The sequence below is a fragment of the Papaver somniferum genome, chromosome 8, assembly GCF_003573695.1.
Source record: "Papaver somniferum cultivar HN1 chromosome 8, ASM357369v1, whole genome shotgun sequence".
NCBI classification, from domain to species: Eukaryota; Viridiplantae; Streptophyta; class Magnoliopsida; order Ranunculales; family Papaveraceae; genus Papaver; species Papaver somniferum.
Genome location: NC_039365.1, coordinates 74258532 through 74275768, shown reverse-complemented (window position 1 = coordinate 74275768; position 17237 = coordinate 74258532). Strand labels below are relative to the sequence as shown.

Genomic DNA, 17237 nt, shown 5'->3' with positions numbered 1-17237 from the left:
TTCTTTCTTCTTTATCTTTTTCTTCTTTCTAGTTCTTTTTCATTCTTCTTCTTCTTCTGCCTTCCTCTCTTTTCTTCTGTTCGATTTCTGCAGAGTGATTGTGAGTTGCGTGTGATGATATCAAAGTAAATCAGATGAAGAAGAGATGGATTAGGAAGTAACTGTTGGTGGCGGTGTTGTTGTTGTTTGAGATCGAGAGAACAATAAGTGGATGATGTTGTAAATAGAATTAGGGCTTTCTGTAAGTTGAATTGGAAATCGAGTTAGGTGGTGATAAAGAAGAAACTAGAGTAGGGTTGTAGTTGAATTGAAATTCTGAAGTCGTATTGGAGATGAACTGAGCTAGGGTTTCTGAATCTGGTCTCGAGATTCAATTGAAGATGAAATCTATGTTCTAAGATGTTGTTATGAGATGGGTTTGAGACGAATTCATAGTTGAGTTGAAGAATTGATTAAAATTGATAGTTAGGGTTTTCTTTCTGTTGGATTGAAGAAATTGGGAATTGGCTGTGATGAACTGTGGAAGGGTTAGATGATGATGTGCTGAGTCGAATCAGTCTAAAGAAGGGGTTGATTTCAATTGGTGGAGAGAGTCTTTTTGAGGTAATTTACTTCTTAATATCTCAGTAAAGCTTTTTGATGTCTTTTAATGAATTATGAGTTATGGATTGATGAGGATGTAATAAACTGAGATTAAGATGATTATAAAATGGAACTGTAATTGTGGATATGAAGATGTTGTTGAATTGTGAACAACTGCAGGGAATGGTTGTTCTTTGTGGTGGTATGTGTGTGGTATGAGCTGTGGTTGTAGTTTAGGTCAAGATATAGTGAACTGATGGTGTTGTTTGTTTGAATGGGTTGAGTTGATGATGTTGAGATGCAACTACAGGTGGTGGTGGTTTATGAGTTACAAGGCTTTGTATTGAAGTTGTGTTAAATTACAGGGAATGGAGTTTTGAACTAGCATTGATGTGAAATCTCAGATATGAGCGACGGAGTGAGCTGATAATAGGATTACAATTATGTTTGGTTGTTGTAGATGGTGAATGAGTTAGGTTATGCATGAACTTATCTGGGAAGAAGTTTGGTTAACGAATGAGTTAATCAGGGTAATGGTTCTGCAGCTGTTAGTGTATGATTGTGCAGCTAAGAAGGATAAGCATGATCTGTGGGGAAGATATTTGGTAGTGGTGGTTTCGTATGTTGAACTGAAGCTGAATTGAGTATTCATAGATGCAGGGCTAGCTGGTATTGCAGTTGCAGATGTTTGAGTTTAATTGATACAATGGGGATCTATTTGGGGGTTCAATAGTTGTCGGTGGTGTTTAGAGGATATATGTATTGTTGTGTGGGTTGGTGGTTGACTGGATATGTAACTGAAGTATTGGAATGATGGATTAGATGTTTGTATGGAGTTGAAATTCTCTTGTAGAAGCTTGGAAAAGCTGCAATTGCAGGTAGGATTGAATTACAGTTGTAATGAAATTGTATAATTCTTTTAGAATGAATTGTTTGTGTATAGATCAATTGAAGGATTAGTGTTAGAGTTGTATTTGTATCAGTGGCTTGTGCCATGGATTTGCCTATTAGTCATCCCGTCAGTGTCTGACTTAGCTGACTCAGTTAATCTGACTGAGTTGAATCGTATTGACCCATTGGGTTACCTGTCTTGACCCGAGTTGACTCAGTTGACCGATTTAGACTTGACCATTGTACCAGGACTTAATTGACCCTGTTGACTGTTAGAGACCGTTAGTTGACCCTAGTGGACCAGGCCTTGTGTACTGGGCTTGTTTAGTTGGACTTGGGTTTAGGTTTAATGTTCCCATTTTGATGTATCGGACCCTTATGGTCTGATTTAGCCTTTGTTTTCTTCTACAAAGTTGTAGATATTCATAAGACTTAGCTATGGACTCTAGAATCAATCTAATTGGAATAGTAAACTCTTAGTTATGTTAAAGATAGAGAATAAAATATCTTAACGGGATTAAAACCATTTGATAGACTTGTATGATTCTTGTATGAGCCATTCTGGCTAGTTTCTTAAAGTTCTTGTGTGATTAACAATTAGTCTATTAACAACGATTGATTCAGAGGATGAACCAGTGGATCATGGATCTCGAGGTAGGCGTGGCTTGTCATCAAAAGAGGTGGGAAAACTTTTAACTCTTTTGTGATTATTGTTGTTTTCTTTTACCAAAGTTTATGTTTAACAAATTCATGCATTGTCTGGTTGTGCTTTCCCTGCATTGTTTAACTTTGATTTACGAAAGTTCTGCTATTTCTTTTAATCGTTCCATTGCTTGGGAAGGAATTGTAATACTCTGTTTGTCTTTGTGAATTGTTTGGGAAATGAGAATTTCCATCTGTGGTATATAGGATACTGCTCCTTCATTTATATCTACATGAATTCGAGCTTTTATGCAATCACTAGGTGCGGGACGAGTCACCATATAGCTATCTAGGTGCGGGACGAGTCATCATTATTATATATTGTTTGGAAGGAGTTAGTTCCATATACATGATTGTTTACCAATGTGAATTTGATTGCGCTTTAACGTTTAGGGAAAACATAAATTGTTTTCAAATCATTTTCAATGATTACATGAAAGTTGAATGTTAATTCATGCGGGGCACTCCTTTTAGGGATGATGTGCTCACCCATTCCCACTTTCAGTTTCAGAGACAGATTAGAGTTGCGCAGCGGAAGCTTCAAAGAGTTGATTTCATTAGTTGGGTAACTTCTACTATGTTTATCATATTGCATATTGTATCCGTAAACCTAATGACTATTGTATATATCATTTGAGAGGACTTCTTGTATATATATGTTTCAGAGCGGGTTAGTTTTGGGTTAAGTTTTGTAGCACATTTATTAGTTGAATGATTAAGTATATGATTTAGATTTCTAGTGCCTCTACTTTTAGTTAATCTCTTGGATTAATCAGCTGCTAGCTTTGGGGGCGTTACAAAGATGTTACTGGATTTTCGACTGAATGAGCAAACCATGGCTTGAATAAAAACCCAGTGGAATAATAGAGCGTCATCCAACGAGCATAAATTGGTGTACAACCGCTGATATGATGGTGAAACCTTGGTTGGTTTAGGATTCACGGGCCGGGTCCGAAAAGGAAATCCTTATGGAATTAGGTTTTGGAAATAAAATTGATATAAAAAGGAATTAATCTCTTTTCTTATTTATTTCACCTAGACACAGCCACCACCTTTATCACCTTTTCATCTTCACGTTTGAGCACAAGGGATAGCAGGAGAAAACCTCGCCGGAGCCGCCAGCATCGACCGGCGTCGGCACCGACCAGGTAAGCGCGTTTTTTTTTTTCCAGAAGTCTAATATCTTATTCACAAGTTGTTCATGCCTGGATCATGCTAAAATTTTATACATGTGTATATATGAGGGTGAGTTTTGTAGAAAACTCTTATTTTTAGAAAACGTATGTTCGTTCGATCGTTAGTTCAAGAGACTAGCAATAATCCCTAACTTGAGAGAGATTTTTCTTTTGAAATAAACTTGTGTCCAGTGATAAAATTTTGTTTATGAGCTTTTATGAAAACCAAAATTTTATCTTAAAAAATGTGAACTTTTCACAAAACTGAAATAAACCTTCGTTTTCAAAGAAAGAATGCTCGTACGAAGGAAAAAATTATTATTTCCTTTTTTTTTGTAAAACCATGACCTGGTCACGAGTTTTTTTTATTTTTTACGTGAGTTTTGCTCACGTGAAATATATTTTCATGAAAAATATATATGAATAGTTCTCGCATATATATATAACATGCATATATATATTTATGTTGACAAATAAAATATGATTTTGAGCAATCGTTAAAGAAAACAATTATTTTTGATGAAATGTTTTTTTCATGTAAATTTTCATAACCTGGTCGTGACTGTTCACATGATGAAAATTATGTTCATGATTTTATGAAAAATCAGGGGCTAAAGTTTTTGTTCGTTTTTTGCAGATTCAAGCAAATTTTAGAGTGTTAACTCTTGCACTACCGTCACTATTGTTAGTGGATTGTAAAAAGGTAAGAGTTAAGGATTACGATTTTTGTACTGGATTTATTATCAGCATGTCCATAATTTTATGCTCCTGGTTCCAGAAAATGGTGACTTCCAGTAGCAGCGATTATGATTATATTTATTCCTCCAGCTCTTCCGATGAGGATTTCAAAGCTTCTGCAGCCAAATCGAAAACTAAGAAAAATCACGATGAGGGGGCAAAGCCTAATATTCCCTTTAATGACCGGAGAGTCACTTATGCTGAGCTTATGAAGAGAAAAGCCGATGATGATGAGGCGGACGACCGTCGAAGTAGAAAGGATTGAACCCGGCGCCGAATACTAACAGCTGAGGAAAGACGTCGATTTGATGACGGTGTACCTTCCGACTCTGATGCTTCAGAAGATGAACCGGTGTGGGTGCCACGGGATCGCAAGATTAAGCCAGATCGTCGTACCAAAGAACTCAGATAAATTGCGAAACGAGTCGAGGATGAAGCGGAAGAGGACTCAGACGATCCTAATATCCATCCAGAATTCATCAATGGCCCTGACAGTGACTCTGACGAAGAAGAGGATTCTGAGAAGGATAATGAGGATGAATCTGATAAATCCGACAACTCGGATGAATATGATGAGTAGCTTTACTCCTGATCTTACTTAGACATTTGAATATTTTCTTAGCCTTCGTACTAGACATCTTCTTTATTTGAATAGCTTCACTTCAGTATTAAGATTTTCCTTTTGAACTAATAATGGCGGTTCTTCTTGATTGAATCAAACAGAGCCAATGCTCATGCACCAAAACCCATCATGATCCTTTTGGACTTGTCTTGGCGGTTTCCGTCTGCAAATTATTATGGTACGCCGCATATGCTGAAAAAACATGTGACATACACAAGGTCGTGTGGCTTTGTGACTATATCCAGCTTTGGTCAGTCCCCAGTACGTTATTTTCCTCCGCGTATCCAGTATTGATCTTGTTTGAAACTTAGGGTTTCAGTAAAACTCGCAACTGAATTGACTACTCACAGAAGATAAGCACCTACCGTATCTCATATATATCTCCAAGACTTAGGGTTTAGCATTTACGCAAATACTTCTTCCGTTCCTGAGTTAGTTTCATCGCACAAAGAAAATTTTGATTATCATACCTTTCGTCACTATGTCTAGCAGTAGTACGTCTTCTCGAAACGAACCTCGGTCGAAGCATGAAGTGGAAGCGTCCGTCTCAGTAAGTTGTATATTTTCTTCAACTCCATTTGATCAGAGTTATTTATCATAGGAAAATAATTTGTTGCGGGATAATCAGAAGAATCCATCTTCTTCTCATAATTCGAGACCAAAGCGAACTGTTAAAGCCCCTTCCCAGTATAGGTCAGCTCATATTGAAGCCGTCACATATGTGAGTAATTCTATGACTTCTTAATTGAAGTTCTACTCAACAGTTTATCCAATCTTCATCTGAAATTGCAAACTTCTTTACCACGGGTTGATGTGCACGTTGTTGTTGATGCTAAAAAGAGGAGGAACGGGGAGTCAGTTGTCGTGGTTGACGATAGTAACGACCGTGTTGACGAAGACTCTACTGATTCCGTGGAGGCTGTGATTAGAGCTCGCGTTCATGAATATCCAACAGCTGGACTCCCCTTTGAATCTCCCATGATTAATACTTTCCCAAATAATGAAGTCGTCGGTGGAATCGTCATTCCCAAATGTCACGCACCTCTGTATACTAAAATTTGGAGACGGTACGGGTATATTGCTACGACGGAAATATGGAGAGGCTTTCTCCCGACCCTTTTGACTACGGTGGTCGGACTGTTACCGATCATTGAAGAGATGAACGAGATGAATCTGCGAGATGTCAAGAATCATGAACTTCATAGGTGGGATGACATGATCTCGAATTGTGAGACCCTGCGGTTCAACGTGAGTTGGCTCCGCCGTCGACTTGAGATCATTAAAATCGACAAGGCAGCGGCTGTTGCTGATACAATTTCTACCACAACTGCTTTCTTTGAAGATGATAAGGCACTCGCCTTAGAATCAGCAAGAGTTGAGAAAGCTGTCCAGGACTTGAAGGTGAAGACTCAAAACTTTCAAAAGAATCTTGACATGGCTTTCTATAAAAATTAATCTTTGCTGGATGGTTTACTCTAAGTGAGAGCATTTTGCATACTCTTTGGAGGAATATAAATTACATTTTTAGGAATGCTTGAAATGATGAAAATATAAGGGTTTTTTATGGATCAGGCATAATACGCTTTGAGCCATTTACCGTTGATGATATTTCCTTCCACTCCTCCATCAATAGCTAGGATATTGTAATATCCACTGGACACTGCCTTGATGATGACATATGGTCCTTCCCATTTCGGGGAGAACTTAGGAGCATACATAACTTGTTGAATGTGTTTTGCTGTCTTTAGCCCCAAATCTCCTACTTGGAATGTTCGAGGTCTTACCATTTTGTTGTAAGCTCTGAGATCCTTTGTTTGTATGCTTCCACATATTTTTCTACCTTAGCCCTTCTTGACTCGATCATGTCTAGTCCAGCGATTATTGAATTGGACACTTCGGATTCATCCAATTGTACTCCACTGGATATTGCGATCCTTGCTGAAGAATTTTGATTTCTGTTGGAAGTACAGCGTCAGATCCGTAGACGAGGGAATATGGTGAAGTCCCGATCGAGATTCTTGCCGCAGTTCGATAAGCCCACAAATCCATAGGAAATTGTTCACGCCACGTTCGAGGATTATCATGAATTGTTCGGCTGAGAATCCGGATAAAAGTTTTGTTGGTGCTCTCTGCTTGCCGTTTCCTTGGGGATAATACGGTATGGATAAAACTTGTTTGATGTCGTATTCCTCAAGCAATTTTGTCACATGTTTTTTGGCAAAAGGAGTTCCATTGTCGGTGACTATGTGTTTGGGAATACCGAATCTGCATATTATGTATTCTTTGATGAAGACTGCAATTGTGACTCCAGTAGTACTTCGAAGAGGAATAGCTTCAACCTACTTGGTGAAATACTCAGTCGCGGTGATGATGTATTCGTGCTGCTTCAAAGATGCTGGATTGATTTTCCCGATGATATCCAGTCCCCAGCTATAGAAAGGCCATAGGCTGTTCACAGAATTAAATGGAAGACAAGGAGTGTGGATGAGATTACCATGGACTTGGTATTGATGACATCTCTGAACGTGTGCATCTGCATCATCTTCCATGGTCGGCCAATAATATTTCTCATGAACTTGGAGAAATAATTTCTTCTTTCCTTGATGTTTTCCATCGTGCATTTCATTCAGAGTTGTTGGGACTTTATTCCCATATAAACATCTTAGTAAAGTCCCGCCAAAACTTTTGCGGTATAAGATTCCGTCAAGAAAGACAAATCTTTTGGCTCTCTGGATGAGCTTACTCATTTCTTTCTTTTCCGACGGTAACTCATTGTCGCAAAGGTACTTGATGTAAGGCTCCCTCCAGTACCCAGTGTGATGGACTGTCAAAGCTTCTAAATGATGAGGAAGCATCTGACAATTGGGACAAGATCTTTGCAAATCTCTTGACTAAGCCTCCATAGAAGGCCAATAGTATCCCATCCGTTGCATCTTTCTGTAAAGTTTCATCACCAATGTATGTCCGCAGATCTCTTCATATATGCATTTGAGTTTCTCGCTTGCTTCGTCGTTCCCGAGGCATCGTGATAAATACCCATCAGGATTACGATAGTATAATGCTCCATGAAGCAAGAAATAATTCTGTAGTTCCTTGAGGCCGACTTTCCCTTCTGAAAGAGAATTGTTCAATTCATGAATAATAGGTGCCCGCCAATCGTTTGCTTGAATATCTTTGACTTGAGCAAGCTAGGTGGATGACACAGTACACATTTGTACCGTGATTGTTTTCTCTGCTCCTTCGAATTGCAGTTTAGAAGCGAGGGTTGCTAGGCAGTCAGCATGCCTGTTGTTAGTTCGTCCAGTATGGACGATTGTTGCATCAGCAAAATGAGCTAACATCCGCTGAGCTTCAGCTCTGAATGGGGCGAGTGTGATTTCTTTGAGAGAGTACGCTTCATTCATTTGATTAACCAGTAGTTTCAAATCTCCTCTTATCTCGAGATGTGTTGCTCCTGCTTGCTTGGCCAAGGAAAAACCTTATAAGAAAGCCTCGTATTCTGCTGAATTGTTGGTGCAGTGAAAATCCAGTTTGAATGAATGTGAGAAGACTTCACCATATGGAGACACTAGCACCACGCCCGCTCCTCCAGTGTTGTTGCTAGGAATAGCGGACCCGTCAAAGTATAAGAGCCACGTCTCTTATTTGATAACTAAGATTTCTGGAAACTCACCAGGTACATCTTTATGTAACGTTGTCGTGTCTTCGCCTGGGAAAGCAGCAAGTAAGTCGGAAACTGCTTGGCCTTTGATTTCTCTAGGTGGTACACAAGCTACGTCAAATTCTGACATCTGAAGTAACCACTTTGCTGGTCTCCATATCAAGGCTGGCTTTGATAGTAAAAACTTTATAGGGTCAGCTTTGGAAACAAGCATGACTCTGTTGGATAACAAATAGTGTCTTAATTTCTGGATTGTATGCACTAATGCTATACATGCTCTCTCGGCTTTCGAGTATCTAAGTTGAGCATCTCTTATCGTACGGCTGAAGTAGTAGATCGGTCGTTCGATCCCTTCTTCGTCTTCTTGATCAAGAAGTGCTCTAATAGCGACATCACTGGAAGCTTTGTAACGTATCAGTGGTCGTCCTTGCACTGGATATTTCATGACATCAGGTGATAACAGTACTTGCTGTATTTTCTGGAACGCTTCTTGTTAGACAGTTGTCCATACAAAACTTGCCCCTTTCTTCAACAGGGGGGTAAATGAAGCTATGAGTTGAGCCAGTCCAGGAATGAAGCAAATTAAAACTGAGCCAGTCCAGGTGATGTAATTTCAAAGTTGTTGTAGTAATAAATAATAGAGTTCGTTCAAGACTTGTGAAGGTTGTGCTTTTAGATTTAAATTTTAAAACTAATGAAAATAAAGCAAATTAAAACTGATTATATTAGAGAGACTGGGGTTCATGATTTCACCATTCACCAAAATTCATGTAATTTAAAGTTAATTTTTATCATGCAATTCTAGACAATATAACTCCAATCAAAAGAAATTGTGATTCTAATCATTGCCTAAATTAGATTTTCAAAACATCAATTGTTAGTCACAAGAATGAAGTATCAAAAGCCCTAAACTAAGCATACTTCATCAAGAGAAAACACAACTAATTAATAAAAATCATTACTCAATTTTCATTCGGTGCAAATAATCATAAAAGAATTGCATAAATAAATTCAAATAAATTTTACCACATAACTTTTGGAAGAATGGCTTCCTCCATCGCCCCGGAAGATTGGGTTTAGCTCATCATGTTGGAAACACACTCAAAATATGTATTCATGGCTCAAAAAGTGTTTACAAGAAGAGAAAATAGTGAAACAGGAACTCTGCAACAGCACATGCGCGTTGCAGACCGACTGTTTCAACTCTCAATTGTTATGATGAAGATAACCGTTACAAATACGAAGATAAATGTTGCAGAAGAGGTTGAAGAAACTGTTACAATGAAGATAAATGTTGCAGAAGAGGATGAAGAAACTGTTACAATGAAGATAAATGTTGCAAACCAGTTGAAGAAACTGTGACAAGAATTTGAAGAAACCATTACGACGGATGAAGAAACCGTCGTTGTTTCCCTGTTCTTCACGAGAAGCAGCAACAGACTTCTGAAAACGCTTGATTCATGCTTCCTGAGCTCTACTCTCGACCCCAAACTCTCCCCCAATCCTTCTATGTGATCCTAGGAACCTATTTATACATCATTGCGACATTGAATCTCCCAAAATCTCTTTATTTAATTCCATTATTTCTTTTATTCTCGAAAATATATTGTTTCCAAAAATCGTTTTCCTACGCGTCTGCAGTTGTATTTCTTTCCTTTTATACCTTCTTCATGCTCCATAATATCGATCAACTCTTCCAAGCACGTGCAGTACACGTTTAAATTCCTCACAACTCATGCAAGCTCATGTTTTTCCTCCAACTCCCTGTTTGGATTAAACCAAGTTATCCAGCCAAATTTGATCGAAACAAACACCCATACTAGCTCTGTTAGGACATATCACAACTACCCATGAAGTTTCAGCGATTGAATCACACAAAAACTCCTCCAAACATTCGATCGAAATTCTTCCAGTGAAGTGAAATGTTTTCCCGCCAAAATTGGTTTGGAATTTGAGAAGAAGATGTCCTCCCCCTAATCCTGTACGGGTTTCCATTTAGCACTTGCCTTATGGGGTGCAAATAGTAATTTTTGGGCGTAAATAGTAATTTTTCTGGGATTTCTCCGGCACATTTTTTGGGTGCCTTTAGTACTTTATCCTGGGGTGTAAAACACCACTTTTCGAGCCAATTTTGCTGCAAGAGCTTATTTTTCTATAAATACCTACAAAGACATAAAATAACAAAATAAATACAAAATCGAGCACTAACAATACATACAATTGAGACATATTAGACACATAAATGCGTCTATCAACACCCCCAAACTTATTATTTGCTAGTCCTCGAGCAAATCAAAACTACAAAATAAAAATGACTACACTTAGCACGTGCAACAAGCCGTTAAACCGCTAGGTGGCCCTAGCGGCGGAGTGTTGTCTCTGGAGGGTTTACCAGAGGTGTACCCACAAAACCTTTACTCCAGACCCTAGATATATACGCAGAACCTTGGAAGGCACTAAATAATCTCCTTGGTTGGCATACTCTCATTGACTACAGGAGGAAGTACCCTGATGCGAAATTCCAATTGTTGTACACGAGTTTGGACTCAGCATACTAAAATTCATATATAAGTGACAGAGCTCTACTCAGATAGTTTCTGTACATCATAACCGGAGTCAACCAATCACATGTAAAGATTAAGAAGATGGATAAAGAGATGGTTAGAAGTGAACGGTGTTTCCCATATCTGTCTGAAGGCATCTGCCAAGGTGAACCTATCTTAATGGACTGAGATACCGGTCTGACTAATATCAACACATATGGCATATACAAGGGGACCAGTAGTCGATAAACCTAACTCTAGGTCAACACAACTGGCATATACAAGGGCACCAGTGGTCGACTTTATTGAATTTATTCTGGTTGGTCTAATGGTCTGGTCTCTTTTTTTTCATTTTTTTTTTAGTATCTCAATCACTCTATTCCACCCTAGAAAAGGTAACAACTTGAATCGTGTGCCCCACCAAATCACTTAAAAAATAAAAACAGAAGGATTAGGATTCAACGAGATATGGCGAAACTACCATGTTTTTTTTTAATTCAAACACCTGAGCTCTGTGCTTTTATAAATAGACTCTTTAGATGTTTCTATCTAATCAGATTGGTTCCTCAACTCCTACAACCAAGATGTTCCCATCCACTTAGATTGGTTAGTGCCAACCTTAATAAGCATAAATTTCTAGGCTCTGGAGTTTATTTGTTGCAGCTAAGAGCTAACAAAAAGTTTCTTCCCCACCCCCAAACTTAAATCTAACATTGTCCTCAATGTTCTAAAGATGAAATTAAAAGCATGAACAATAAGAAACTGTTACCACTTGATGGATGGAAAAAGAAATAAGGAAGGATATTACCGTAAGCATGAGTACCTCCCAGGAAATGCTAAATTTAAAGTCTTTAGCTAGACATCAAATACCTCAAAAAGGATTGTCACCTTCCAAAGTCATATATCAATAGTCGAAACAATTGTGGGTCCATAAGACCAAATAGAGCTGACACCAGTATGAGACAACTGCACTGATTCAGAAAAATGAAAAGAAGGAGCACGTCCTCATCTAAGGTTTCTGTCAAGAAAACTGGGTTTATCTGCAGCGTGTAACTGAACTTCATATGTGTGTCTCGGTAAATAGATTCATCCGAAAGAAGGGTCTCTAATACCTGGGTTACCTCCTGGACAGTATCAGGAGGATCGGTTTGCGGAGTCTGAAAAGACTCAAGTAATATCTCATATGTACAAGGCTCGAGTCCCAAGTTAGGGACTCTAATTAGGGATACGATACAATCACAAGAACCATCACTACCCCTGAACTTAGGGTTCACAGACAAACCTCTAATTATTTCTTGAATTTCCGGATCTTCAGAGTCCTTAAAATACTCAAGAGATTCTTCTAGTTCTCTACCCCCAAACTTAGGGTCATCATTATTCTCAGAAAAACCTAAAACTATTGCCTGAATTTATGGTTCCATAGAATCTTTAAAATACTCAAGAGCTTCTTCTAAAGATTGATCACATATCTGATCTAAGAGAATGATTTCCTCAAAATCATCTAAAGAATCTACCAGTAAAGTGTCAAGCCAATTATCTTGAACCAAATCCTGAACTAAAGTGTTAATCATATTCACTTCTTCTAAATCATCGTTCTCAGAAGGTTGTCTAGTAACATTAAAGGCATTTAGTTCAGTGGTCATATTACCAAAGGATATATTCATAAGCCCAGTCCTACAGTTGATGACAGCGTTAGCTGTGACTAAAAATGGGCGACCTAAAATCACTGGGATTTGACGACTTGGGTCCTGAACAGGTTGGGTGTCTAGAACAACGAAATCCACAGGATAAATAAACTTATCAACCTCAATCAGAACATCCTCTATGACACCACGAGGTACTTTGACAGACCTATCAGCTAATTGTAGTGTCATTTTAGTCGGTTTCAACTTACCAAGACCTAGCTGGGTGTACACATGATACGGGAGTAAGTTAACACTAGCTCCTAAGTCAAGTAAAGCTTTATCGACCATGTGATTACCAATCGCACAAAATATGGTGGGGCATCCAGGATCCTTATACTTAGGGGGTGTTTGGTTCAGAAGAATGGAACTTACCTGCCTAGCTAAAAAAGATTTCTTATGGACATTAAGCTTACGATTTCGTGTACCAAGATCTTTAAGGAACTTGGCATAAGCAGGCATCTGCCTAATTGCTTCTAATAGCGGAATGTTGATGTTCACCTGCTTAAATATTTTCATTATCTCGTTTAAAGTCGACTCTTTCTTTGTTGGGGAAAACAAATGTGGATATGGGGCTCTAGGCACAAAGGTAGACCTATCAGGAATTTTTTGGGAATCCTTAGAGACTGTTTCAGTTTCCTCGTCTACGGGCTCCTCTTGGGAAGTAGAAGGTGGAACTACAGTATGCCCACTAGGCATGGCTACCTTATTGTCTACCGTTTTACCACTCCTAAGCGTTGTTATCGAGTTCACATGGTTTGATGATTTCTCACCAGCTAAAGCTATTTGATGGACTCCCCTAGGGTTGGGTTGTGGTTTACTAGGAAACTTTCATTTTTCTCTCAATGTCTCATATATCTGACTAACCTGGGTTTTCAACTCGGAAATAGCCTGAGAGTTAGCCTGACCTATTCTCATATTTTTTTCTAAACCTTGAGCAACAGATTGCTGAAACTGCACAGTGTTACGAGTTAACAAAGCAAGAGACTCTTCTAAACTCATAATCTTCTTATCCGAAGGGTTCTGAAACTGTGCCGGAGCTGAAGGCTTCTTAGTATAGCCAAAACCTGGGGGAACCTGAGCATTACTAGACTGACCTTGATTCTGGCCCTTGGACCAAGAAAGGTTTGGATGGTTTCTCCAGCCAGGGTTATAGGTTTCCGAATATGGGTCAAACTTCTGTTGGTTATCAAACCTAGTGTTGTTATAAAGAGCATTGGCTTGCTCTTCAACAACATGGCCTTCCCAAAAAGGCTCATTTCTTCCACTACTACCACTAGAATGACCTAATTCTAAGGCTTCTAACCTTTTGGCTATAGCTGCTATTTTGGCATTTGACTCATAAGATCCTTCTACCCTATTAACATTTCCTCTACTTAGAAGAATTGTTTTCTGGGGTTCCCTACTATTTTCCCATTGTTGGGTCTTATCGGAGATTTCATTCAAAAATGTCATCGCTTCATTAACAGTTTTATTTTCAAACCCACCTATGCATAAGGACTCAACCATGGTTGTTGTTGAATAATCTAAACCCTCGTAGAGGATCTGAACTAACCTAACCTTCTCCAAACCATGATGAGGACATTGAGATATCAAGTCATTGAACCTTTCTAAGTACCTATATAAAGATTCTCCCTCGTAGGGGGGTAAATGAAGCTATAAGTTGAGCCAGTCCAGGAATGAAGCGTAGAAAATAATTTACCTTGCCTATAAAACTCTGAAGTTCTTTCAGAGTGCGTGGAGGAGGCGTGGTAGTAATGGCCTTCGTTTTGTCTGGATCGACTTTGATTCCTTCTGCAGTGACCAGGAATCATAGAAACTTTCCGTAGGAGACACCAAAGGCACATTTCATAGGATTCATCTTTAACTTGTATTCTCTGCATCTTTCGAAAACTTGTCTCAGAACTTCTAAGTGGGATGCTCGAGTCTTCGACTTCACTACCACATCATCAACATAATCTTTCACTTGCTTGTGAATCATGTCGTGGAATATAGCAGTCATAGCCCGTTGATAAGTGGCGCCTGCATTCTTTAATAAAAAGGGAATCACAGTGTAATGAAAATTCCCAATGGGAGTACGAAACGCAGTTTTGTTGGCGTCATGTTCGTACATCTTGATTTGGTTGTATCCGCTGTAACCATCCATAAATGAGAACATACCGTGACCACTGGTTTCATCAACGAGCATGTTAATGTTGGGTAGAGGAAAATCATTTTTAAGACAACATTTATTCAGGTTCCTGAAAGCAACACAGCATCTGATTTGACCATTTTTCTTCTTGACATGGACAACATTCGCCAACCATGTTGGATGCTGAATAGGCTTGATAAACCCTGCTGCTAGTAGTTTCTGAATTTCGACTTTGATTTGCTCCTCAACTTCGTGTCTGAACTGCCTAGGTGACTATTTGACAGCTTTGGATCCTGGAGTGATGTGCAGATGATGAGTGACTAATTTTTCGTCAAGACCAGGCATCTCTTTGTATGTCCAAGCAAAGATATCCTGATATTTTTTTAACAGACTTATCAGTCCCGCCCGCTCTTCTGGCGATAATGCAGAACTAATCAAGATTATCCTTGGATCCTTATTCGTACCGGTGTTGATCGTTTCGAGATCGTCAGTAGTATAATCCATTCCATCTTGCATTTGTCGTGGAGCGTCTTTAATTTCTTCATCAGGTGATTGTTCACTCTGATGTGATTCTTCAGGGTGGGGAGACTTTTCATCGTTCTCCCATGTTAATTGCTAATCTCTGCACCGGCGGTATGTGATCCTCCCCTCTGCTTCGTGACTGACTATGAAGCGAGATCCCGGTATTGTGATCTGACCTTTACAGCGCTTGACCGGTATAACAGATGACTGGATCGGTTTAGTGCCTGAAGACGATGGTTTGCCAGCAACTTTTTCAATGGATTCCCATCTCGGGAGTGGAGTGTTGTAAATCTTCCTGGGAGGTTCAGGGATGTCCTTTTGAGATTCAAGTAATTCAGCGTCATAGACCGGAGCGTAAGGATATGAGGAAGCCGCAATACGAACAATATTGTTATTGAGCAGAGATTTCATGCATTGATGATACGTTGAAGGAATCACTTTATTGTCATGAAGCCACAGTCTTCCAAGTATCATGTGGTAATCAGGCTCTTGTTCGATCACGTGAAATTTGGCCTCTGATTGAATAGGCCCTACTCTTAGGTCTATGTATGCATATCCATACGTATGGATCTGGCTTCCTTCAAAGCCCGTCATCAAGATGGGATGACGAACAATTTTACTCTGTGGGAACTTGGCTGCTTTGAGAGCCTTCATGGTAATAATATATGTAGAAGCGCCTGTATCGACAAGAGCCCTCTTGAATTCAGAGTATTTGATAAAACCTGTCACGTACAAGGCTCGGTTATGGCCTTCATCTGCCATGCGGTCTTCTTCTCCAAAGATGATATTGTTGATCGAGTGGTCAGACGTTATGGAAATTTCTTCGACTGCCGGAGACAATGAAGATACATGGACATCAGACGATATCTGGTTAAGTGCGGCAATCGTGTCTTTACGCTGCTCCCTCGAAAAGTGTAAGAGTTCGCAAAAGTTCTCGACTAACTGTGAAACCTCTTGGTCCACCTTCTTCTCATAAGTAGTGAAGATGTGGGTTTGAGGGTTACCATGTGACGAGTCAGTCCCCAGCGCTGGGACTTATGAAGCGGAGGTACTGCCTAACTCGGATGTCAGTCTAATGAGAAAATTGAGTATGTGGTTAATTGTATTTTTCATCAGATCCATGTTCCTGGTGTGGATCTCCAGGACCCGCGCCAACTCAGTCAGAGTCGGGATCTCTCCGCCTCCCGTGCCGTCAGATGTAGTTGATTTAGTCCTAAGACCAACCATCTTGTGAAAGTGTGAGATTGCAACCGAGAGATTAATCTCCCACTGTGGTCGCCAATCTGTATATGGGGAAAAACGATTTGCTAGTTTTTAAGGGATTGAGGAGCCGACCGTGCGGAAAAGACTCCTTGAACCGAGCAAAATTTTTAACCTCACACAGATGCACTGCAAGAAGGGAGTGATTTAAGTTCGAGAGATCAATCTGTAGGACTCCGGCCTAAACCAAGACAATGGTCGTTCCAGAGTCAATTCTGTCACAAGAGAGGATGGGCTGATCTGTAGGAGGGAAGCTGAGAAATGTGTGAGATCAACGGTGATCGAGATTGTAGGTGTGTTGTGTATTCTGCGTAAGAAAGTTCTGAATGATTGAAGTTTACTCAGTTGAGAGTGATTTCTCAGACGATGAGTTCGTGTAGACGAAAGATTGTCTGTGTGAACTTGTTGAGAAATTCTTTTCTGTTTCAATCAGGATTCAGAGACTTTTTATATTTCTGAACTGAAAACACCATGATCCCATGAAGTGTGGCAGTTGCTGGAGTCAAAGAGTGGGGAAATGGAAAATAGTGTTGAAACCAGTTACTCATCATGCGGAGACTTGGTTAACTTTCCACCCAGTACTTTGCTAACTCCTCCAACTGATTGCACGACTTTCTCACATTCTCATCGTGTGTATGAATACACGTGCCGTAGACCGCCAGACCAAAACCCTAGTTAATATCCCCCCATGTGACGTGATTGAAATCTCGTGATTGTGGAGTCTACAA

The 17237-nt window shown here is 39.5% G+C and overlaps 1 long non-coding RNA gene across 1 annotated transcript; it reads left to right on the top strand.

Moving 5' to 3' along the window:
• The first annotated feature begins 27 nt into the window (after positions 1-27).
• LOC113301589 lies at positions 28-4835 on the top strand. The gene is made up of 5 exons (XR_003336381.1): positions 28-1460; positions 2098-2153; positions 2681-3323; positions 3988-4053; positions 4129-4835. It is a non-coding gene; the product is annotated as an uncharacterized LOC113301589 (long non-coding RNA).
• The last annotated feature ends 12402 nt before the right edge of the window (positions 4836-17237 follow it).